The sequence below is a fragment of the Herpailurus yagouaroundi genome, unplaced genomic scaffold, assembly GCF_014898765.1.
Source record: "Herpailurus yagouaroundi ecotype Mexico unplaced genomic scaffold, PumYag 139, whole genome shotgun sequence".
Lineage (NCBI taxonomy): Eukaryota > Metazoa > Chordata > Mammalia > Carnivora > Felidae > Herpailurus > Herpailurus yagouaroundi.
In genome coordinates this window covers 61,664,070-61,690,178 of record NW_024412394.1, presented here as the reverse complement: position 1 = coordinate 61,690,178, position 26,109 = coordinate 61,664,070, and the positions used below count along the sequence as shown (strand labels likewise).

The following is a 26,109-nucleotide window of genomic DNA, read 5'->3' as shown; positions in this document are numbered from 1 at the left end:
CCTGTCAGAAATACATTATCCTCTCCAAAACTGTCAGGCAGAGTGCTATGATAATGAAAGGTATCTATTTTTCAGTTATATTATATGCAACAAACTCTATTGGAGAAAAAAAAAAACACAGTAAATAAGCAGTTCATGATACACAGGCTACATTTATCTAGAGGGGCTTTCTATTTTCCAGAATTATTAATTTAGAAGTGTCCATTTATTACAAAATATCAAATTAATTTGTTAATTGAATGTTACCTTCAAATTTAAAACAATTACAAGGAAGGAAGGGGAGAGATCACACAATGGTTATGTCCAGCTGGTTTGTTTTTCATAGGAATCAATGTAAAAACCTTTAGTGTGGTGGTGACTAATAGCTTAGACACTGAAGCAGACTGCTACAGGCCAATCTAGACTAGTTATGTCAACTTAGACCAGTCATTTAGCCTCCCTGTCTCCGTTTCAAATCTATAAAATGTGAAAATAATAATGCCTATCTCATACATTTCTTGAGAGGATTAAATGGGTTAATGTAAGTCAAGGTCTTAGAATAGTTCCTGAAGCAGAGAAAATGGCAAATGATTTTTCTTTTACTTTTAGTAACAAAAAAGCATGAACATATTTTTTTTCAATACGTGTGAGAAATATCTACATTTAGAAAGCCTAAAATTTATCCTAAACACCTTGGCTATTTAGATCAAATTACATAAAGATTAAAGGTATTTCTTGAATTAATAACTTGCATAATTTAGTAATTTTTACATAAAAAAGTAAAGTAATAATGTTAAAATAGAGAAAGCAATGTTTAAATAAAAAAATAACCAAATGACAATGGCCTCATCTGATAAAGAATATGCAAAATTCAAACCATCTCATAAACTCAATAGCATGAATATACTGGACATCATTTTAATTTTAATTTTGGGACTTAATTTTGTCATGCAAATAAATAATTTTGTGGTAACTTTTCTCAAGTTTGCTCAGACCACCAAGAATTTATTTAGTGAAACGAAGTCCAAACAATATGGTTTACGGAGTATTTCCATATAAATGTATGCAACTGAGGCCAAAAATATATATATTTTTCATATTTATATTTATATGAAGAAAATACACTAATCAATCACTATAGTCATGGCTATAGAGGGAATATTGTAAGATTATTTTCACTATGCGAGACGTTATGTGATTTTCCCCCTGAAATTCATTAGAACATGCTTTAAAAAAGTTGAAATATGGCAAGTGTCAATGAACAGCATTTAAAGGGAAGTGGATTTCAGTTCAAGACTAGGCAGAACAATATTACATGTGACAACAATTACTTCATTTACCTAACTAATGTTTGCAGTTGTTTTATTTGAGATGGTGAGATCACTTGTCAGAAAGTTTTGGAGGGTTTCACACACTTAGATGAGGGTGGGATTTAGCTTGATACCACTAATATTCTTTAAAGCAGTCTGTTCTGTAAATTTGGATGAACAATTAACACAATTACATTGTTAACATAGAGACAATTAGTATAACTTATTTAAGGGAATATGACTTAGCATGTTTAATAACAAAAATAATAATGTCTTATTTCTGTTCCTATTACAAATTAGATAAAATGAACTGCATAGATATGTATTGAGGCTGCTACTGTTAAATCAAACAATAATAAAATTTTACTTGTATATTTATTTGTGTAAATACACCACAAGGGCCATTCAAGTACAGTGTGTGTGTTTGTATATATGTAAAATTATATATATATGTTAAACATATATAAAAACATATATATAAACATATATATATATTTTATATATATATAATCCCTACACGCTACGAAATATACATATATATAATCACTCCCTATATTTCCTATAATAAGTTTACTACAGTACATTAGTATCCTGGTCTTTCCATAACCAAAAATGCATACAAGTATTTCTCTTAGGCATTCTTTGGACTCTTTGGCTGGCTGATTTGCTCCCTAGGTTTTCTCTATCCCATATTTGAGGCCATTTTTAATTGTTATTGAACAATCAAAGTCCTTACCAAGAAAAGAGTAAAGGAACATAGTAAATGAACATTTTTTAACCAACAAATTAAGCTTTTACATCACACAAATTGGTCTTGCCACATGATTGTCACAGATACACCCTTTATAACATTATCCTGGGAGTGGAAATAGCAAGGAGACAACTATAACCACATAAAAGTTCTAAGTCAACAAATTGTACAAAGATTATGCCATTGGAGTGTTCCCAAATTTTCTCTTGAGGCATAAAACTCCAAAAATATGTTATTTTCTGCTAAAAGATGGTAAATACTGAGAAAAAAAAAAACTATTAACATTTTCTCCTATCATCTATGTTATTCTTAGCATGAAATTAGAGTGGGATTGTTGTTGGAAAGTTATAATTTATTAAGAATATAAACAAAAATGTGAAATCATCCACGGTTCTACTATTCTGACATGGTTGTTTTTAACCATTTTTCTAATTTCCTTTCATAAATACTTATACTGTATATTATGTATTGCATGATCTCTTAACTATCCTTAAGTTATCAGTTCTTTTTTTATGTAAATAACTGTCCATTAGAATTATTTTGACAGCAAAATGAAGATAATGCCATTTAAGATTAGCTGTAATTACACTGCATATTCATAACCAATGTTAGTGCTTTAATAAGTTTTATAAATGTCCTCCTTTATTCATTACACAAGTGTTTGTTGAGCACTGAGTGTGCACCAAGAAGGTACTAAGTTCAGGGAATTTCATGGCAATTAAGATAATTGCTAAGAGGGTAGCATAACTTTTATGTTAAAAGTTCTTATACACACAAAAATAATGATTATTTATTATAATAAATAAATAAAGTGGAATGAAACTTTTGGAGGTGAAAGATATTTATGGCATAGATTGTGGTGATGGTTTCAAGGTATTCGCTTATCTCCAAACTCACCAAATTGTATACATTAAATATGTACAGCTTTTGTATGACAATCATACCACAATAAAGAGTTTTTTTAAAAAACACAAACATGACTTTACTCTCATTGAGCTTATTGAATAATGAAAGATAAGACAAGTTATTTAGAAATTGCAATACAAAGTGACAAGGACTATGGAAAGATGAGCAGTATGTTGACCAAATAGAATGAATACTTTTATCTCTGCCCCCACATCCAAAACCCCTTTGAAATGATAAAAAAGATTAAGAAAAACTCATTAGAGTACTGGGATGGGGCCATTAGTGAATGTGAGAAGCTAAAGTATTTGTAGAAAATACAAAGATGTTAGGGGAGAAGGGAAAGAGGAACCAAAAAAGAAACCAAAAGTCCAATCTAAAATTTGAAAAGATTTCTAAGAAATTGAACATCGTTCTCAACAGAGCCCAGAAAAAATTCCAAGTGTAAAGACAACAACAGCAACAACAACAACAACAACAATTGTAACAACCAAAACAAGGTGCAGAATTAACCCAAAGGGATAAATATTAGGCTAATTAAGCTACTACCTGAAAAAATATCTGGCAAATTATGCTTTCTTTATCAGGAACATTTAAAGCAGCAAGTTGGAAATTTATCCTGTAATAAGTCAACGGATCAATCAATAAAAAGTAATGCATTAGAAAAATTCAAATATCAGAGTGCCTGGCTGGCTCAGTCGGTTAAATATCTGACTTTGAATTTTTTTTTTTTTAACGTTTGTTTATTTTTGGGACAGAGAGAGACAGAGCATGAATGGGGGAGGGGCAGAGAGAGAGGGAGACACAGAATTAGAAACAGGCTCCAGGCTCTGAGCCATCAGCCCAGAGCCTGATGCGGGGCTTGAACTCACGGACCGCAAGATCGTGACCTGAGCTGAAGTCGGACGCTTAACCGACTGTGCCACCCAGGCGCCCCTAAATATCTGACTTTGGCTCAGGTCATGATCTCAAGGTTCATGGGTTCAAGCCTCACGTCAGGCTCTCTGCTGACAACTCAGAGCCTGGAGCCTGATTCAGATTCTGTGTTTCCCTCTCTCTCTGCCCCTCTTTTGCTCATTCTCTGTCTCTCTCTGTCTCTCAAAAATAAATAAACATAAAAAATTAAAAATTCAAATATTTATCAGGTTGGAAACTGAATTCACAAATAATGGTATATCAATAAAAGGGGGTATTTTTCAGCAGTAAATAAAGACAAAATACTAAATGTAACAACATGACTGATCTCAAAAACAGGGGAGGGTGGGTGATGGGTATTGAGGAGGGTACCTTTTGGGATGAGCACTGGGTGTTGTATGGAAACCAATTTGACAATAAGTTTCATATATGGAAAAAAAAATCTCAAAAACATGTCCAATGGAAAAAAATAACAGAGTACATATGAAGTTAGAGACTAATTAAATTAATCTGAGGTGAAGATCACCAGTAGAGTGGCCACTTTGTTATGAAAGGAGATTGGGGAGGAAGGGGCTTGAGGGATATTTCTGAGGAGATAGAAATGTACATAAGTCTGTCAGTCACATAGGTATATGCATTTGTAAAACTCATTGAACAGTACACTTGGTTTATGTGTTTTACTGTATTTCAATTACACTAACAAATGAATAATAAACTCATCTTTCAATATGAAAAACTTGGAAACTAATCAATTTAATCATGATATCTGGAAAAATATTGACAATCCTATCTAGCAACATAAAAATGAACTAAAGAAAGAGAATGGCGGGGCGCCTGGGTGGCGCAGTCGGTTAAGCGTCCGACTTCAGCCAGGTCACAATCTCGCGGTCCGTGAGTTCGAGCCCCGCGTCGGGCTCTGGGCTGATGGCTCGAGCCTGGAGCCTGTTTCCGATTCTGTGTCTCCCTCTCTCTCTGCCCCTCCCCCGTTCATGCTCTGTCTCTCTCTGTCCCAAAAATAAATAAAAAACGTTGAAAAAAAAAGAGAAAAAAAAAAAGAGAATGGCAACCAGTTTAAGAAGCAACGGGAAGAAAATAAATTCTAATTAAGACTAAATAAATATATAGTTCTTAATGTGCAATTTTATGATAATGTTGTGACCTATTAGGAAGAAGATACTGTAGTCATTAAAATTTTGTATACTGAACAGTTATGGTCATCAAATTACAAAGAATAATTATGTAATGAGTTTTTTCCAACAAAATCAATAGGAAGAATTAATAAACAAGACTATATAATATTCAAAAATTCACTTAAAGTATTTTCCAAAACCTGTCACATAGTTTCATAATTGGACCTTGTATTAAGTCAAAATTTTAATAATTTACAAAAGAAAACAAATACTACATAGCATAGTCATGGAGTACAAAACTCTTTCCCAGGCAAAATGCAAAATCACTTCAAAAGCCTTGAAGGAACATTAAAAATTCTGCCTGAGAAAAGACATTATAAATGAAGTTAAATGACAAGCAGAAGAGGGAGAATACATGTATTTTCTATGTACAATAAACAAAATGTCTTATCAATAATATATGAGGAACTCCTTTAGATCAGTAAAAAATATGATAAATAACAGAAATAGAAATAAATGATGAAACGTATAAAAGAGGCTATCCTGAAGAAAAAAGTAAATATATTTCATAGAGATATATTAAAATATTATTAATTTCATGACAAAAAATGGGATCTTGTTCAAAATTTTCTGGGCTATTCTTAGCCCCTTAATCTGCAATATTAATTTTAGAATTAATGTGTTAAGTTCCACAAATTATATAATTATATTTTGGGTTGAATTTGATTTATGGGTAACAGTATAATGTGGAAATAACTGACATCTGTACAATGTTAAGGCTTTATTCAGACTTTCTGACAGTGAACAAAAGTTTTCATTTTTATTTATATGTTTTTCTGACTTTTTTTTATTATTTGTATTGACTTTTTAACTTACCACTTTTTAGATCTTTTAAATTATTTAAGATTAGTGGTTAGTTGGCTCTGTTGGGATTTATTACTATGTGATCATATTTCATATAATATGTAAATAACAACTGTTTTATTCCTAGCTTATTAACCTTATTTATTCATCTTGCTGTTTTGCATTAGCGATAAGTGAATAGTAGAACAATAATGAATAGTAACACTAGTAAGGGCAAATGTTGCCTTGATGCTGACTCTAACAGGAATGTACCAAATACTTTGTAGTATAGAGATTTAAGCTAACCCTCTACTTTTGAATTAATAAATATCTTCAAGAAGATATAAATACCATATTTTAATATCAGAATATTTTTAAAAATTATATCTTGTATAATATTTTGAACTTTGAGAAAAAATGACTATATTTGACACATCAGAACAGATATATGGCTTATTTTGTTTTAATTTTTCTTGTACTAAAAACACTGTAATCATTTATATATCTAAGCAGATATTTGAGGTAGTGACAGCAACATGGTTTTGATTTATAACATATCATTCATTCTGTGCATATCAAAGAGTTTTAGAATATTTTCATATAACAAGTAAGACTCAAATATAAGTGAGAGGTAAAATGTGTTCAAAAATAAAATAACTAATAAAGGGTTTTGATCATACAAAGAAAATTATAACACTATTTTTAAGTTTCTATATATAATACTATACTAAAACCATATTGGTAGATATGAATCTTACTGGGGTACCCAAAGCAATTATAGAATAATGCACAGATAAAACAAAGCACTATGATAAGTTATTGTGGGAAGTTATTGTGGATATAAGACTTGTGTTTCCAAATGGGTCAAAGATATTATGATGGCAATTTCTTATGTCTATATAACATATATTTATTAAATTATCAGTTCTTAATATGAAAATAAATATGTATCATTAAAGAACAATATGATTAAAGAGGCAGATATATTTATTTATTTATTTATTTATTTGAGAAGCAGTGATTCTCTGCTGTAAAAGAACTAAAATGGATACTTTTCTGTTGATCAGAACGTGAAACTGAAGGGAGAGAAATAAAATGAGAAATAACAACCGTTACTGCTCTGAGGGCTCCTAATTCTCCTGAAAAATGAGAAAAGAAATGGTAGAGTTATCTTTAAAGATGGGGTTATACTTCACTTATAAATGTTCATTATAAAAATATCTCTTTAAAAGTCAACAGAAAAGTAAAAAAATGGGAGAAATAATAAGCAATGAAAATACAGGTATCTCCCACGGATATAAGGTCACATTATACCACTCTGCCTTCACAAAAGACCTTCTTCAGTACAAGTTTTCCCTGCTATCTGAAATAAATCAAAAGGATAAAAGGCAAAAAGCAAAAATAACTTTCAGAGTTTAGTTTACAGTGAGCCATTACAGAGGTAGCCCGGACCCCAAGTAGTGAGAGTGGCGTCACCAAGTGCCTTCCCTGGGAACTACACTCAGCATCTCAGCATCAAGCTGCCAGAGTTTGAATGGTGTCCGTGAGCCTCTGTGCTTTATCTTGATTTATTTTATGCATCTGTTAGCAAGATGTGGCCTAACGGATCAGAAAAGCCTAAGAGAGGTTAATTTTTCGCACTTGGAATGCTCAAAACTTTTTCCATATAAATTAATGGTAATTGCTTCTTAATTTTACACCATTTCAGCTTAGAAAATTTTCATCAGAATGCTCCACGTTGAGATAGTGGGAAAAACTTGTAGTACATAAAGGTTTAGTATTCAGCACAACTGTAACAAATCAACGTGTAAAATAACATAAATAACCAAATAGGAAATCAGGCAAAAGAAACGTATTTCACATATAATGAATAGGATTACCAATAATACTATAAGGGTGGATTCATTGATATGAAATTTGTTTTAGTTTACTTCATATTTATATGTAGGTTTCATGTGTATTAGTAATGCATGATCAGAATTAAAAATATATATTTGCTAGTATATCCATAATGAATGGTATTATAAATATAAATAGCACGACTTACACCATTTATCTTTCAGTTTCTTAAGAAGATTATTTGAAGTATTTTCTTGGAATAAGATTCAAAAAAGAAAGCCAGGCTGGGGCTCCTGGGTGGCTCAGTCAGTTAAGCATCTGACTTTGGCTCAGGTTATGATCTCATGGTTCTTGGGTTTGAGCCCCACGTCAAGCTCTGTGCTGACAGCTCAGAGCCTGGAGCCTGCTTCTCATTCTGTATCTCCCTCTCTCTCTGTCCCTCCCCCATTTGTGCACCCCCTCTCTCTCTCAAAAATAAATAAACATTAAAAAATTAAAAAAAAAAGGAAGGCTGACCGAAGGTGAGCTCTACTAAATAAGGAAAAATTATGGTATTTATTCACAACCAGACTAATGAAAGTTTCTTTCATCTTAACCAAAATGAGATCATTGAAAAAATAAGTGAAATCGTTCTTTAAATTCAGGGAAGAATACTAGAAAAGGCAGAACATTAAGTCGATCAAATATTGTGTATAATTCTTTTCTAAATCAATTATTTTAAATAATTGTACAATATCCTATCAGGGATAATATCAGGGCAGGTTTTTTCAAGATCCTAGATGATGCTCCTGCTTCTATTTTAGGCACTTCAGGTTTGATACGTACCCTGCAATAAGCAGGAGGCATAGGAGAATGGCCCTTGGGAGAGAAATTCCAGATTTCAGTTGTGAACATGATGAATTTGAGGTTCCTTCCTAACATCCAGAGAGTTGTGTCTAATGCATTATTCAATATTCCATTCCCAAATCTAGGAGAAGCTATAATGCAAAGGCAGATTTGGGAGGAGTTAAAAAAATGGATGAAAATTAAAGCCATGGAAATCAATGAGACAGCCCAGGAAATATTTGTGGTATTAAGATGAGGACTTAGCAGAGACATTTAGGAAATACAAATCAATGTTTGGGGGAAAAAAAGAGGTTTTAAAAAATGTTTCTGCAAGGGGAGGAGCCAAGATAACAGAACAGCATGGAAGTTTTTGTGTGTTGCACATCCATGAAATACAGTCAGACCAACACTAAACCATCCTACACACCTAGAAAACTGATTGGAGGATTAATACAACAATCTGCACAACCTGAACCACAGAATTCCTCAGGTATGCGGGGCGGAGAGTTGAATTTGGGGAGCGAGAAGCCAAGAAAGGTAGCAGAGAGGGGACAGAGACTGGGGAGGTGGGGAGAATATAGGAAAAGCACCCCTCCCCAAAAGCAGCTGGAGAGAAAGTGGAAAATTGGAAACAGCCACAGGGACTAAACTAAAAAGGGAGAAAGGAGAAAGGAGAGGGTTTTAAATTCTGTTAAGACTGCAAACAAGGGGAGTGCAAAGGCTGCATCTCTGCAACTCGATACCTTGTGGTACTCTGGTGGGAAGGGTGAATCCCCAGGAAGAGAGTGGGGTCCAGGAGGTTCTCAGGCCACACAGGGGAAAGCGGTTCCACTGCTGGAAAGACATTTTGTAGAGACTGTTGAAAGCACCTGGTCCCAGCAGACCCCAGAAAATGGCCACATTCGCTGGTGCTGGCACAAGGTCCTTAAGGGTGAAGCCTGGTGCTAGATGTGTGTTGTGATTTTCCATAATCCCTGAAACACTGCTGCTACACTGTCTCATGATTTTTTCTGGGGTGGGCTGGAACCTGGCCGCAGTCTCGGGGCACTGGCAGCAGCAGGGTCCAGCAAGCATTCCTGGGTGCAGCCGACATTCGGCCATTGCTCATTCAGCCATTGCTCAGTGAGACCCTCCCACAGAGGGGTGGAACGGGTCAAAACCACAGTCCTTCAGAAGTAAGAACCCAGGGAAAACAGCCACATCTGAGACAAAACTCGGGAGAGAGGTACTGCCGGGGGCCTGGTCAAGGAGAGTGAAAAAGCAGGGATTGAACTAGAGCTGAAGACAGAGGACAGGTGCGCGATTGTTGATCCGGGAGAACAGACTGGGTAGCTGGGTGGTGCCATTTTTTACCACTTCCATACATGCGCATAGGCACCTACAAGCACCACAACAATCCACCCCATTAGGCTGGCAGCACCATCTAGTGGACAGCAGAGCTGTTACACTGAGCACTGCCCACCTGGGCCAACTTCGCTCTTCAAGAACCCAATTCTCACTACTGGCTTAATTAATGGACTATAAAGAGCTACATAGCCTGACTTCTAGGGGAAAATGAAGTAATTTCAGTCCTACTTCAATCTGTTAGCAGGTTCATCTATTCAATTTTCTTTCCTCTTTTTTTTTCTTTTTCTCTTTCATAATTCTTTTCTTTTTCTTGATTTAGTCTACTTCAGTGTATCACCATTTCAAATTTGCGAACAATTTCCTTTTTTCCTTTCTTTTTCTTTTTTCTCTTTTTCATTTCCTTTCTTTTTCTTGAATGCAGAAAGAGAAAAACTTCATTTTTACTTTCAATTTCTATTACAAATGTTTTTATTTAATTTTTATTACTATATTTTTTGCTTTTATGTAAATTTTTTCAAATTCTATTTTACTTCCATCATTTTATTTTAATCTACTATAGTGTATTCACTTTTTCAAATTTTCAAATGATTTCTTTCTTTTCTTTATTCTTTTTTATCTTTTTTCTCTTTTTCATTTTTTTTTCCTTTTTCCTAAATACAGAAAAAGAAAAAAAATCATATTTTTTTAATTTTTATAAAATATATGTTTCTTTAATTTTTTTCTACTATATTATTTACTTTTGTATATATTTTTTCAAATTTTATTTTACCTCCATCATCTCATTTTAGTCTACTTCAGTGTATTCATTTTTTCAAATTCTCAAATGATTACTTTTTTTTTCTCCCCCCCCTTTTTTTTCTAATCTGTCAAACAACTTTCAACACCCAGACCAAAACACACCTAGGATCTAGCAGCATCTATTAGATTTGTGTGTGTGTGTGTGTGTGTGTGTGTGTGTTTAAGTTTAATTTTAATATTTTTTAATTTTAATTTTTTTATTTTCAAATTTTCTACCACATTAATTCCTTTTTTCCTTTCCAAATGACAACATGAGGGAATTCACCCGAAAAGAAAGAACATGAAGAAATGACAGCCAAGGATTTAACCAACACAGATACAAGCAAGAAGTCTGAACCAGAATTTAGAATCATGATAATAAGAATACTAGTTGGAGTCGAAAATAGATTAGAATCCCTTTCTGCAGAGATAAAAGAAGTAAAAAATACCCAGAGAAATTAAAAATGGTATAACTGAGCTCCAATCACGGATAGATGCAGAAACGGCAAGGATGGACAAGGCAGAACAGAGAATCAGCAATATAGAGGATAAACTTATAGAGAATAACAAAGCAGAAAAAAGGAGGGAGATTAAGACAAAAGAGCACAATTTAAGAATTAGAGAAATCAGTGACTCATTAAAAAGGAACAACACCAGAATCATAGGGGTCCCAGAAGAGGAAGCGAGAGAAATAGGGGTAGAAGGGTTATGTAAGCAAATCATAGCAGAAAACTTTCCTCACCTGGGGAAAGACACAGATCAAAATCCAAGCACAGAGAACCCTCATTAGATTCAACAAGAAGCGACCATCAACAAGACATATCATAGTCAAATTCATAAAATACACAGGCAAAGAGAGAATCATGAAAGCAGCAAGGGAAAAAAGCCCCTAACCTACAAGGGAAGACAGATCTGGTTTGCAGCAGACCTATCCACAGAAACTTGGCAGGCCAGAAAGGGGTGGCAGGATATACTCAATGTGCTGAATCAGAAAAATATGCAGCCAAGAATTCTTTATCCAGCAAGGCTGTCATTCAAAATACAAAGAGATATAAAAACTTTCCCAGACATACAAAAATTAAAAGTTTGTGACCACTAAACCAGCCCTGCAAGAAATTTTAAGGGGGACGTCCTGAGGGTAGAAAAGATGAAAAAAAAAATATATATATATATACATATATATATATATATATGTATATATATATATATATACCAAAAGCAACAAAGATTAGAAAGGACCAGAGAACACTACCAGAAACTCCAACTCTACAAGCATCATAATGGCAATAAATTCATATCTTTCAGTACTCACTCTAAATGTCAGTGGACTCAATGCTCCAATCCAAAGACATAGGGTAACAGAATGGATAAGAAAACAAGATCCATCTATATGCTTTTTACAAGAGACCCACTTTAGACCTAAAGACACCTTCACATTGAAAGTAAGGGGATGGAGAACCATCTATCATGCTAATGGTCAACAAAAGAAAGCCGGAGTACCATACTTATATCAGACAATCTAGACTTTAAAATAAAGACTGTATCAAGAGATGCAGGAGGGCACTATATCATAATCAAGGGGACTATCCTCCAAGAAGACCTAACAGTTGTAAACATTTATGCACCAAGTGTGAAAGCACCCAAATATATAAATTAATTAATCACAAATATAAAGAAACTCATCCATAGTAATACCATAATAGTAGGATACTTCAACACCCCACTCACAGAAATGGACAGATCATCTTATCAAAAAATCAACAAGGAAACAATGGCTTTGGATGACACACTGGACCAGATGGACTTAACAGATATATTCGGAACATTTCATCCTAAAGCAGCAGAATATACATTCTTCTCCAGTGCACATGGAATGTTCTCCAGAATAGACTACATGCTGGGACACAAATCAGCCCTAAGTAAATACAAAAAGATTGAGATCATACTGTGCATATTTTCAGATCACAACACTATGAAACTAGAAATCAACCACAAGAAAAAATGTGGAAAGGTAACAAATACTTGGAGACTGAAGAACATCCAACTAAAGAATGAATGGGCTAACCAAGCAGTTAAAGAGGAAATTAAAAAGTATATGGGAGTCAATGAAAATGATAACACCACAACCCAAAACCTCTGGGATGCAGCAAAGGCAGTCATAAGAGGAAAGTATATAGCAATCCAGGCCTTCCTAAAGAAGGAAGAAGGATCTCAGATACACAACCTAACCTTATGCCTTAACGAACTGGAAAAAGAACAGCAAATAAAACCGAAAGCCAGCAGAAGAAAGGGAATAATAAAGATTATTTATTATTAATGCTATTGAAATCAATGCTATCTGAACCAAAAAACAGTAGAACAGATCAATGAAACCAGAAGCGGGTTCTTTGAAAGAAGTAAGAAAATTGATAAACCACTAGCCAGTTTGATCAAAAAGAAAAAGGTAAGGGCCCAAATAAATAAAATCAAGAATGAAAGAGGAGAGATCACAACCAACACAACAGAAATGAAAACAATAATAAGAGAATATTATGAGCAATTATATGCCAATAAAATGGGTAATCTGGAAGAAATGGAAAAATTCCTAGAACATATACACTACTAAAACTGAAACAGGAAGAAATAGAAAATTTGAATACACCTGTAACCAGTAAGGAAATCAAATTAGTAATCAAAAATCTGCCAAAAAACAAGAGTCCATGGCCAGATGGCTTTCCAGGGGAATTCTACCAAACATTGAAGGAAGAGTTAACACCTACTCTCTTGAAGCTGTTCCAAAAAATATAAATGGAAGGAAAACTTCCAAACTCTTTCTATGAATCCAGCATTACCTTGATTCCAAACCAGACAGTTACCCCACTAAAAAGGAGAACTATACACCAATTTCCCTGCTGAACATGGATGCAAAAACCCTCAACAAGATATTAGCCAACTGGATCCAACAATACATTAAAAATATTATTCACCACGACCAAGTGGGATTTATACCTGGGATGCAGGGCTGGTTCAATATCCACAAAACAATTAACATGATTCATCACATCCATAAAAGAAAGGACAAGAACCATATGATCCTCTCAATAGATGCAGAGAAAGCATTTGACAAAATACAGCATCCTTTCTTGATAAAACCCCTCAAGAAAGTAGTGATACAAGGAGCATACCTCGAGATCATAACAGTCATATATGAACGACCCAACGCTAATATCATCCTCAATGGGGAAAATCTGAGAGCTTTCCCCCTAAGATCAGGAGCAAGACAGGGATGTTCACCCTCACCACTGTTATTCAACATAGTATTGGAAGTCTTAGCCTCTGCAGTCAGACGACACAAAGAAATAAAAGGCATCCAAATTGGCCAGAGGGAGGTCAGACTTCCACTCTTCACAGATGAGATGATACTCTATATGGAGAACCCAAAAGATTCCACTAAAAAACTGCTAGAAGTGATTCATGAATTCAGCAAATTTGCAGCATATAAAATCAATGCGCAGAAATCGGTTGCATTCCTATACACCAACAATGAAACGACAGAAGGAGAAATCAAGGAATTGATCCCATTTACAGTTGCACAAAAAACCATAAAATACCTAGGAATAAATCTCACCAAAGAGGTGACAAATCTATATACTGAAAACTATAGAAAGCTTATGAAAGAAACTGAAGAAGACACAAAAAAATGGAAAAAGATTCCATGCTCCTGGATAGGAAGAACATATTGTTAAAATGTCGATACTACCCAAAGCAATCTACATATTCAATGCAATCCCTATCAAAGTAACACGAGCATTCTTCACGGAGCTAGAAAAAAATAATCCTAAAATTTGTATGGAACCTAAAAAGGCCCCAAATAGCCAAAGCAATCTTGAAAAAGAAAACCAAAGCAGGAGGCATCACAATCCCATACTTCAAGCTATACTACAAAGCTGTAATCATCAAGACAGTATGGTACTGGCACAAGAGCAGATACTCAGATCGATGTAACACAATAGAGAACCCAGAAATGGACACACAAACATATGGCCATCTAATCTTTGACAAAGCAGGAAAGAATATCCAATGGAATAAAGACAGTCTCCTCAGCAAGTGGTGCTGGGAAAACTGGACAGCGACATGCAGAAGAATGACCCTGGACCACTTTCTTACACCATACACAAAAATAAACTCAAAATGGATGAAAGACCTCAATGTAAGAGAGGAAGCCAACAGAATCCTCGAGGAGAAAGCACGAAAAACTTCTTTGATCTTGCCCGCAGCAACTTCTTTCTCAACATGTCTCTGCAGACAAGGGAAACAAAAGCAAAAATGAACTACTGGGACCTCATCAAAATAAAAGGCTTCTGCACAGTGAAGGGAACAATCAGCAAAACTAAAAGGCAACCAACAGAATGGGAGAAGATATATGCAAATGACATATCGGATAAAGGGTTAGTTTCCAAAATGTATAAAGAACTTATCAAACTCAACACCCAAAAACAAATAATCCAGTGAAGAAATGGGCAAAAGACATGAATAGACACTTCTCCAAAGAAGACATCCAAGTGGCCAACTGACACATGAAAAAATGCTCAACATCACTCATAATCAGGGAAATACAAATCAAAGCCACAATGAGATACCACCTTACACCTGTCAGAATAGCTAACATTAACAACTCAGGAAACAATAGATACTGGTGAGGATGCAGAGAAAGAGGACCTCTTTTGCATTGTTGGTGGGAATGTAAGCTGGTGCAGACACTCTGGAAAACAGTATGGAGGTTCCTAAAAAAACTAAAAATAGAACTACCCTATGACCCAGCAATTGCACTACTAGGTATTTATCCACGGGATACCGGGGTGCTGTTTCGAAGGGACACATGCACCTCCATGTTTATAGCAGCACTATCAACAATAGCCAAAGTATGGAAAGAGCCCAATGTCCATCGATGGATGAATGGATAAAGAAGATATGATGTATATATGTATACAATGGAGTATTTCTCGGCAATCAAAAAGAATGGAATTTTGCCATTTGCAACTACGTGGATGGAACTAGAGGGTATTATGCTAAGTGAAACGAGTCAGTCAGAGAAAGACAAAAATCATATGACTTCACTCATATGAGGACTTTAAGAGAAAAACAGTTGAAAATAAGGGAAGGGAAAAAAAATAATATAAAAATGGGGAGGGAGACAAAAAGGAAGAGACTCTTAAATATGAAGAACAAACTGAGGGTTACTGGAGGGGTCATGGGAGGGGGGGATGGGCTTAATGGGTAAGGAGCATTAAGCAATCTACTCCTGAAATCATTATTTCGCTATATGCTAACCAAGTTGGATGTAAATTATAAAAAATAAAAAATAAAATAAAAAAAAATGTTTCTGCAAGAGTGGCCAGAAATTTAAAGAGAAAGCAGGTTGTGTGTGTGTGTGTGTGTGTGTGTGTGTGTGTGCATGTTCTCACTTGAAGCAAATGAAAAGTAGTGTACATGGCTAGTGTGCTAAACTATACCATGCAGCAAAGTGGCTATAAAATGAAGGAAGGGGTTTGACAGCTTTCCAGATGGGCCTGCACAATAGGTAGTTATCTAGGGAGAGGCAGTATTTACTTTTTCTATTGATGAAACAATCTGAATATTCTCAAATACTTACCAAAAAAAAAATCAAGAAGAGAAGAAGGGAATAAAGGTAAAAGTGTGCCGGTAAAGAAATCCCCGGGAAGACAGAAAAGCATTGAATCAGGACAGAGATGAGGAAATTAGATTTTAGTTGCAGGAGAAACTCATCCATTTGTGTATTTTTCCCCTTTCTTTCTTCTGTTGTTTGTTTTACTTTTTCTTTTTTTTTTTAATTTTGTCTTTATTTATTTATTTATTTTGTCTTTTTGAGGAAGTTGATCCAGTTCCTATCTAATGCATTTTATTTCCTCTCTGACATGAGAACAAAGATCATCTGAGAGTGAGGGGATTAAATGGAATTTAACAGGATTGGGAAAGGAGTGAAAGAGCTATCAGGGCAATAGAAAATAAACCACAATAGGGGACTTGGGATTTCCAGGTGGTGGGGAAGTGTGGTTTGATACCATTGTCTCCAGAATGTAATGAAGAAATGAAGACCCCAATTCCATTGCCTGCACATATGTGAGCAGTGAGTACTGAGAACTAAATTACAGGAGAGATCAGTTCTTTATTTAGTTGCAATATGGTCCTACATTAAACTTTATGTTACTTTTTTATTATCCACTAAGTATTCACAATATCCAATGACAATATAATCTGAAAGTGGAAAAAAAAATTAAACAATAAAAGCTATTTTTATCAGCAAGTAGATACATAAATGTTATAAAGTTCCTTTTCACTTTCTAAAAATTCAATTCTCCCCTAACAGCTTGTGCCATTCCTAAATCCTTTTAGAATAGTTGCTATATTTTTTTACTTAGCATTCACTTACAATTATGTGTATATAGAGATATTCACAGACATATCATATATAAAAAGACATATCGGAAAAGACCAATTTTATCTTCTTATATGTTTAGACACTTTGATATGCATACACTTTCCAGTTTTTCAACAGTCTTTGTTGTAGAATCTATTTGTATACTCCATGTTTTTTCCAAATATTTTACTATGAGAAAGTTTTGTAATTTTAACATCTGTTCAATTAAAAAAAAAAAACTCATGTGTTACAATATGCTGTACCTGTACATCAAAACTACAGTATATAAAAAAGAATTTGCATACTTAGAAACAAATTATCTCTTCTATTAAACTACTGGAATGTGAAATTTCAACAGGTGATACAAAGAATGTCTTGCTATACAAACGTTTCTAGAAAACAAAGTATTTACTTCCTCTAACTGCAGGTGAAGGTATTTAGAATGAAGAATAAGAAACAAAGCTTCTAACTGAATTTTCCATTTATAGTCTACAAATTTAAATTTAAATTTTCTGGTAGATAGAATTAGATAAAACTTACAGTAAATAAAAGCAAGGTGTGTTTTTGAGTCTAAAGTTAAGATGAAGAAGCACTTTAACCATTGCAAAGTAACATTGGAAATGCACAAAAACAGAAATAAATGTGTATACAGTAATAGATGATATATAGCAACAAGCATGATCTTCAGAATTAAACTCTTAAAAAATATTTTTAATATTTATTTATTTTTGAGAGAGAGACAGAGTGAGTGGGGGCGGGGTAGTGAGAGAGGGAGACATAGAATCCAAAACAGGCTCCAGGCTCTGAGCCATCAGCACAGAGCTTGAGGCCAGGCTCAAACTTATGAGCCATGAGATCTTGACCTGAGCTGAAGTCAGACGCTCAACCTACTGAGCCACCCACGCACTCCCAGAATTAAACTCTTGAGATATAGTTTCACTAGAAAGTAAAATAAGTGCTGTTACATTTGGGTTCCCCAAAACAATTTCATACAACACTTATTTATATGAATAATTTAAGGAACTGTAGAAGACAAATGATATATGTGGTATAAGAATTATGCTTAAAATATTCAAAAAAAAATTCCTAAGAGTTCAATATTCAATAATTTGATTCACTAAAAGAATCAGTGTCTGTAGGTTTTCACAATTGATAACAACAACAATAAAAAAGATCTGAAAGGCAATGTTATAGTAAAAACATTCCAGATCTATTTTGAAAAATCAGGTCTATCTTTTAATCCAGATAATTAAAGTCAACTTCTAGATCATAGTGTCCCTCCAAAATATTTTGCTTATTTATTTAAGCTGTCATTATCAACTTCTATAATATGGACCACTATATTCTATGTACCATATGAAAAGATGGAAATACTGAAAATAGTTCTTACCCATATATTGCACTCTAATTCTCTCAGAAACATATACTCTGTAATAAGAAAACAAGTTTCATGGTAGGGATTTGTACATAGGTATTTGTATGGATGTGGGGAGAGGTATTCATAGTAGACTTACACTACAATACCATTTACAGTAAGTCTAAGAGAATTTTCCAGAATAGATCATATTGGCCTGTACTTTTAGAGTTAGCGCCCCTGTGGAGATGGAAGTTGAAGGATATAGAACATACACTGTTATAGAGATAGAAATGTTCTTGATAAGGTATCCTCGGTTAGTTATAAATGCATATATCTGGAACATTAGAAATGCAGGCTAATGTGAGGAAACTCCATTGACTAGTGATGAACCAATATGAGGTATTAAATTCTGGTTAATTAAATTTTTTAAAGTTTATTTATTTATTTTGAGAGAGAGAGCAAGCATGAGTGGGGGAGAGGCAGAAAGAGGGGTAGAGAGAGAATCCCAAGCAGACTCTGAGCTTTGGAGTGAAGCCCAACACAGGCCTTGATCCCACAAAGTGTGAGATCATGACCTGAGTAGAAGTCTAGAGTCAGATACTTAACTGATTGAGCCATTCATGCCCCTCTGGTTTATTAAAAAATTGTTTAAAAATTTAGAACACAAGGGGCGCCTGTGTGGCTCAGTGGTTAAGCATCAGGCTCTTGGTTTCCACTTGGCTCATGATCTCACGGTTTGTGAGTTTGAGCCCCACATCAGGCTCCAGTCTGACAGTGCAGAGCCTGCTTGGAATTCTCTCTCTCCCTCTCTCCCTGCCCCTCCTCCACTCATTCTCATTCTCCCTTTCTCTCAAAACCAAAACAAAACAAAAAAACGTTAAAAAATCTAAAAAAACCTAGAGGGTATTTTTTATGTTGAAATAATCATAAATATGCAGGAATCTGCAAACATAGTACAGAGAATCCTGTTGACCTATCTCCATTCTTTCTCTAATAGTGCCATCTCACATAACTATTTCACAAAAGGAAAATAAGGAAATTGATATTGGTAGAATACTGTTAGACTACAGATTATATTCATATATCAACAGCTTTTACACGCACTTATTTGAGTTTATGTGTGTGTAATTCTATGAAACTTTCCCATATATCGATTTGGTTTACCACCACCACAACCAAGAAACAGCACTTCATCATCTCAAAGAAACTCCTTTATACTACCTCTTTGTAGTAACACCAACCCTACTCTTCTGAAACTATTTACATTAACAGCTAATCTGTTTTCCATCCCTATGTTGGCTTAAAAACTTGATATAAATGAAATGTATAGTATGCAGCCTTTTGAGACTGGCATTTCTACTCATCCTGGGTCCTTTAAGATCCATGGAGGTGATTGTATGTTTCAACAGTTCATTCCTTTTTACTCCTGTGTAATATTTATGGTATAGATACACCATGGTTTGTTAAACCATTTTAGTTGAAGAACAACAGGGTTATTTACAATTTTGGGTTACAAATAAACCTTCCATGAACATCCATGTACAATTTGTGTGTGTGAACATAAGGCTTCATTTCTCTGAGATAAATCCCAGGAATAGGACTGCTAGGTCATATAGTAAGTGCATTTTAGTTTTACAAGAGATTGCCCAAATACTGTCTGTTATACCATTATACAGTCTTATCAGCAATTTATGAGAAATTCAATATATCCTTTACCTGGCCAACATTCAGTATTATCATTATCTCATTAACTTAATCTTTCGAATATGCCATGATTTTAATTTTCATTTCCTTAATGCTTAATGATATTGAACATATTCATATGCTTACTTGCTATCAGTATGTCATCTTTGGTGAAATATCTGCTCACAGTATTTGTCCACTTTTAATTGCATTTCTTGTTTTTTTTTTTCTAAGTTTCAAGTTTTTTAAATATTAAAGATGTTTATTTTCTGTCCTGTAGGTGGTTTGCAAATATTTACTCCCAGTTGTAGCTTGTTTTTCCATCTTCTCAACAGGGTCTTTCATGGAGCATACATTTTAAATTTTGATGAAGTGTAACTTATCAATATTTTCTTTTACAGATCATGAGATGCCATGCTTAATATTTGTTGAAATGTCACCCATACTTCACTTAACTGTCTTTGTAAATTTGCCAAAATCCAATTGTGCATACTTGTGTGGGTCTATTTCTAGTTTTTCTGCTCCTTCTTTGATCTCTGTATCTATCCATTTCAATACCACACTGTCTTGATCGCTGCAGATACCTAGTATTACTAAAATTAGGTAGTTTCCTCTCACACTTTTTTTTAAACAATTGTTCTAGGTATTCTAGTATATTTGAATTTCCATGTCAAGTTTAGAATATGTTTATATATTGAAAAAAAAACAACTTTGCTGGGATTCTAATAGTCATTGTGCCCATCTGACATATCAGTCTGGGGGACAATTGACATATTAACTATATCAAGTCTCCCAAATCATGAGCACAATATGTGTCTTCCTTTATTAACTTTTTTGGTGATTTTTCTGCATACAGATTCTGTACATGTTTTGTTAGATTTACATCTGAGTATTCCATGTCCTTTGAAACAATTTTAAATGGTAAAGTATTTTAAATATTGGTTTCCAACTGTTCATTTTTAGTACATGGAAACACAACTGATTCTTGCATGTTTTTATTATGTCCTGTGACTTTGTTGAATTAGATTATTACTTCTAGATTGTAAGTCCCTCATGATTTTCTATATCAATTGATGTGATCAGTTGCTTATCAGTTTGATTGATAATATTGATTGATTTTGAATATTTAAAGAATCTTGCATTTCTGGAGTAAATCACACCTGGTCAGGGAGTATAATTATTATATATAATGTATTTATTTTCTTTTATATGTTCTAAAGAAAAAAATGTTTTTGAAAAAAAACATCCTTCAACACAAAAGTTTTCTTAATATTATTTATTACTTAGGAATCTTTAATGTATTTGTTTTAATCAATGAAGTCTTGCTTTCAATATTATTTGTATGAATAGAATTTACTAAGCTTCTCAAAAAGTAGCTAGATATCCTATGTGTTGACATATGTTTTAAAAGTTTGAATACCTTTTATCTATAGTGTTTAAAAATGCACTGTGTGATCCATCCATACGTCTTCTTGTGTTCAATTTAAATAAAAATATGTGATTCCATATTTAAACTCTTCCTTCTTTAAGGGATTATTAAAATAATTTCCATTTTCTGAGTGTGAGAATGTTTGCTTGCATTTATCAATTAATGATTATGATGATATTTAAATAGTATTCCAATGATTTTTTTTTTTTTTTTTTGGTAATACATTTAGTAGGAGATGCCTAGCTTATGTGTTAGTTAACAGAATCTCCATGTAGGTCAATGGCTAAAGCATTGGAAAAGATTTAGATTATTTTGTGTTAATTATTTTGCTTTTAATATACAGGCCTATTTGCCAGCAACAAAGGGGTAGTTACTATTGGTAACATAAAATTGGTAGTTCCAATTTATAACATGAGGAAAGCAATGCCCCAAAAAGCTAATTAATTTTCTATTTTATGATGAAATTTGTAACGAAACCCATGTTTGCCAAACTCACTTTCTACTTCCTTTATTAAAAGAAAAGTATTATAATTCAACTTGTTATAGCACAATTATAACATTTCCTTAGTGTCTCAGAATGATGTAATCATTTTAGGCTGTTGTATTAGTAATTTATTGCCATAATATTTCTCCGTGAAAAGGCACCACAAAACTGGGTATTTTAAGCAATAATTCACTGTTCTTGGTATGTTAAAAATTAGCCTGTGGGAAGGGGTTCTTACTGTAGCTGCTGGTCTCCCTTAAGCACTGCTAATGAAACTAGGTGGCTTTGCCTCTGGGAGTCCTATGGTTCTTGGCTGGATTACCGCAGCTCTCTTCCATGTGGTATTTATCCTACAGCTACACAGTACTGGCTTACTTTCATCAATAAGACAAAGGTCTAGGAGAAAGTGTATAAAATCCTGTTGAGGCTTAGTTTCAGAAATATCACTGACAAAAAAGTCATCTGGCTATTTCAGATTCAAGGAATGAAGATATAGACTCTGCTCTTTGATAAGGGAATCTGAAAAGATATACTTAAAATGAATGAATATAGAAATGTGTAGAGAATTTGGGCAATATTCAATCATAGCTGACATAATTATGAGGCAGGGAAACTGAAGGAACCCCATGAGTGAAAAAAAGCTTTTTGTTTGTTTGTTTTTGTTTTGTTGCTTCCTATCCAGTTTCTATTCTTCCTAGGGCTTGCACTCCAACCCCACTCTACACATGCTTTGAAATACAAATAACATGTTTTCCTTGTAAGGAACCAAGAGATTATGGTATCTTTGGAGGCTTCCAGCACTATACAGAACATCTAAGGTGTGACCAGGCAGGGTCTTCATAAAAGTTCTCTAAGACCACTGACTCCAACCACCTTGACACCAAATCCCCTGGTTTCAGGGAATTAGTGACTTATGAAGGACACCTGGACCCTCTCCTTATTCTGCCCAATTCCTGGATGCCTAAGAGGACATGTGCACCAGACCACAATTGCCAGTAAAAACCCCAGACCTCAAGCAAGACAGACTCATTCTATTTTCCTTTCCAGGTCTCTTGGATGCTCTCTCCTTATCCATCTCTCTCTCTCCCTCTGTCTCTCCATATATAAAGATATATATATACACACACACACACATATACATACATATGTATGTATATGTGTGTGTGTGTGTATATATATGCATATATGTATATGTATGTAAATCTCTGTGAGATTTACAAACTGCTGGTTCACGTTTGATTTCTATCTTGCTTGAAGCCAAGGACTTCTGGCTAGTTCTTCAGGACCCCCTCTGGGTCCTCAGACCGGCCTGCCTGCATCAATTATACCATATCTCAAGTTATTTATTTCCAAATTTCATTTCACACTTAAAATTTAGAGTCATATGCACTCTTGTTAAATAATTAGTCACACTTTTTATCAAAAGCTAAAATTAAGAAAACAGTAAATGTTTTATGACTTTATTTTTATGAATCAGAGAATTGTATAACTTTGTATTTTACTGGATAAATTGGAATATTTCCATCTATGATTTTTGTGGACTCTTTACCACCACCACCACCACCACCATCATCATTTTTCTACCCATAATGTACAGGGAAGTCATTTGTTATTTCCCCTAAGAAAATGAACTTTTATCAAGGATCATCAAACATATTTTACCATTATTAATTCTCCTGATCTTTAAGCTGTACCAAAGAGAAATAAGACAAAAGAGCCTAGGCATCAGGGACTTCCAAATCTATGTTTGAATTTCAACTTCTTATAGTGTTTTTGGTTTTGTTTTTATGTTTATTTATTTATTTATGTAGAGTGTATGGGAGGGGCAGAGAGAGAGGATGAGAGAGAATCACAAGCAGGCTCTGCTCTGTCAGCACAGAGACCCATGCAGGGCTTGATTCCATGAACCTTGAGATGATGACCTGAGTCCTGATGTCCAACCAACTGAGCCACCCAGGTACCCCTCTTATACTGGTTTTGATATTGGTAAAGCATTTTTCTGTTTGAGGGTTTTTTTTTTTAATGTAGGCTCCATGCCCAGTGCAAAGCTCAACAAGAGACTTGAACTTAAGACCCTGAGATCAAGACCTGAACTGAGATCAAGAGTCCAACCCTTAACCAACAGAGCCACCCAGGTGCCCCTCTCTGTGAGATTTACAAACTGAAGCAATTCTCAATTTTCTGTTTATAATTTTTAAGGGTTGAAATTTAAATATAGGTTCTCCTAATACACAATCTTTGAATACATGCTCTCTGCAGTATTTGAGTTGCATTTGTTACTTGTGATTTTTTTGCTTGTTTTCCAATCTGCACTGCACTGCTGGGAAAACTTTGATTCTTTCTGAATCTACTGAGAATTATGGCAGTTCAAATACTGAGAATGACCTGAAAAGAATTCTCATCTCCAATTGTATTAACAGCTTGCCACTTTTACTGATTAACTGTACATTGCCCAGTATGTGCCAGCTACTTAAGAATTTATATAAATGATCACTTTTTTTCCTGTTTTTGTGATGCAAAAGGATGACTTAAACTTGGATTGCTGACATCCATTTCAAAGACAATTATGTTGAAAAGCACATTACCAGCCACCGGGCTAGATAGAGTCAGACCACTCCCCTCTGCCTGAGTTTCTTTTGTTTTAGAAAATATGGTTGATTTCAATTACTCATCTTTGGGAGCACTTGTCTTTTCTGTTTCCTTCACTTTAAATCACCACTTTTATGTTTTAAATCTTATGATGTTCTTATGTTTTAAATACACCAATAAAGAATGAGCCTGTGAAATTGGAGGCCCCTACCCTTGACCCCAATAAAAACAGAAACCCTGTGCATGAGCTTTCTTGCTTTCTTTCTCTCTTTCTACCCCTCACCCCCCCACCAGAGAGCCTCAGGTGTATTGTGTAATTTCCACGTCTTGTAGCTAATAAACATTTATTTTTTCAAAGTTTCCTGATGGCTGTTGCTGAAGGGCATCTTGCAAGCAAGCACAGTAGGAACCCCAAGAGTCAGTCCAGTGGTTCTAACATTGGTTCGGAAAGAGATGTCTGTAGGAAGCTCAATGTAAGCCAGGTGAATGCTTTCAGGCATTTCTAGCTGGTGGCATTACCGTCAATAGGCCAAAACCAGCACAAAACAGTTGTGTGCATTGGGAATTATATTTGTCTCCTAGAATAAATTATTTCAATAACATCAACAGATAAAGGTTGGTATTTTTCTCCCGTAAAGGAATTACAAAGTGGGGAGACTATCATAGCTGTTATGGAAGGTCTGTGGTATCAACATTCCAGTTTCCTGTTGCACACGCATCATTTTAAGTGTGTTATTCTACTGTCAAGCTCATCTTATGTTCATGTGTTTTCCTGTGCAGCTTCAGTCATCATCTCTATGCTTCAAACAAAAACAGAAATAAGACAGCTTTTGAAAATGGTCATGAAGAAAAAAAGTCATCTTTATTTAAAGGACTTTCTTGGAAAACCAACCCAGTAATTTTCCTTATATCCAACTGAGCTTACCAATCTTCAAATAAAACTAAGAAATGAGGCAAACATCTGGCAATAAGTCATTCAGAGTTCTGATTCTGGAGAAGTTAGGGGAAAAAATGGGTGTTGGATAAGTACTTTGTGCTCCAAATACCAATTAACCATACTGTGTTCCGTATGATCTTATTGAACCCATGTGAGAGATTCTAGTGAGAGTAAATATGTTTGTATGTCAAAATGACACACAACACAACTTTCAGGATTGTGACTGGGAAGTGGGCATTAAATTAGACTAGTGTGTAAGTGGTATTAATTGAGTAGTAGGGTAGTACAAAAACTACATAACCACAGGAGGCATTTCCAAATCCATCTGATTCAATTCAATGAAAATTAAAGTCTAAATCATTTTCATTCTACCCCTAGAGAAGTTTGTCATGAGTGAAACAAAGATGGGAGGTGAACATTTGAGCAGAACAGAGGTTATAAGCAGTGTAATAAAAGGAAAGAAAAAGGAAGTTCAACTGGTTCTCTAGATAATATAACTGAAATGTGGCTAGGCACTGAGAATTAGCAGATATTTGGGGAAATAACAAAAGGAACAAGAACTAATCTTCAAATATTTGCCCTTAGGAAATTTC

The 26,109-nt window shown here is 34.5% G+C and overlaps 1 pseudogene; it reads right to left on the bottom strand.

The window, feature by feature from the left end:
- The window catches only part of LOC121030075 (endophilin-A1-like), a 30,102-nt pseudogene extending 6,524 nt beyond the window's left edge, over positions 1–23,578 (bottom strand).
- Between the last annotated feature and the right edge of the window lie 2,531 nt (positions 23,579–26,109).